An 854-nucleotide genomic window follows, 5' to 3' on the forward strand; every position below is an offset into this window, starting at 1 on the left:
GTGGTCCGCGCTGTGGTCACGGCCAGCCGGAGGAGTGCAGTGACACCTGAGCAGGTGCTGGGGCTTTGTGGCCACGGAACATGGGGGCAGTTCCCCCCCCAGCCAGCCCCCAAGGGAAACTGAGGCACGGGGCAGAAGCCTGCAGGCAGCAGTGCTGAACCCTCGCCCATCTCCTGCTCTCAGTTGGCAGAGCTGGGGAAGAAGGAGGAAGACTGCTGCCCTCGATGGGGGGCTGGGACTGCTCACACCGGCGCCAGCAGCTCCCCCAGCCCCCGGCATCCTCCAGCCTCTGCGCCTGCGCCCGCGCCGTTGCCGGTAACACCGTGCCCTGTTACCGTCAGCTCTCGGGCTCCGAGCCAGGGCTCTCCCGCAGCTGCGCCAGCCCCGGGGGGCACCCGGCCTGCAGTGACACCCCCCAGGGCCGGCCCTGCTGCCCGGGGGTCGTTCCCACGCGCTGAGACCGCGGGCGGGTGTCGCTGTGGGGCCCGGGGGCACCGTGCCAGCCAGCAGGGCCGGGGTGCGGGATCCGTAATTCAATGGGTGGCACGGGGCCAGGCTGCCAGCGCGGCCCGGAGCCCAGGCAGCTCGCGCCCCCCCCGGGCACACACTTGGCTATTTTTAAAAAAGAGATTGGATCGACCTGTTTGGGCACTGAGCACTCTCCTCCACCTTGCCGGAGACGACCCTGGCACTGAACCCCCTCCCCCCTGAGCGCCCCACAATGTGGCAGCAGGACCACCCCCACCTCCATCCCCCATCCCGGCCCTCCGAGGGGGTGTGGAGGGCACAGATCACCGAAGCAGCGGGGGCATGGGGGGAGCTTTACAGGCTTTTCTCCCCTCTGGTGGCGTCGA

The 854-nt window shown here is 69.7% G+C and overlaps 1 protein-coding gene across 1 annotated transcript in view; it reads left to right on the forward strand.

The window, feature by feature from the left end:
• NFIC (nuclear factor I C) overlaps positions 1 to 854 on the forward strand; it is a 39207-nt gene that overhangs the window by 25606 nt on the left and 12747 nt on the right. The window lies entirely within an intron of this gene.

The sequence above is a fragment of the Corvus brachyrhynchos genome, unplaced genomic scaffold (genome assembly GCF_000691975.1).
Source record: "Corvus brachyrhynchos isolate BGI_N302 unplaced genomic scaffold, ASM69197v1 scaffold130, whole genome shotgun sequence".
Classification (NCBI taxonomy): Eukaryota; Metazoa; Chordata; class Aves; order Passeriformes; family Corvidae; genus Corvus; species Corvus brachyrhynchos.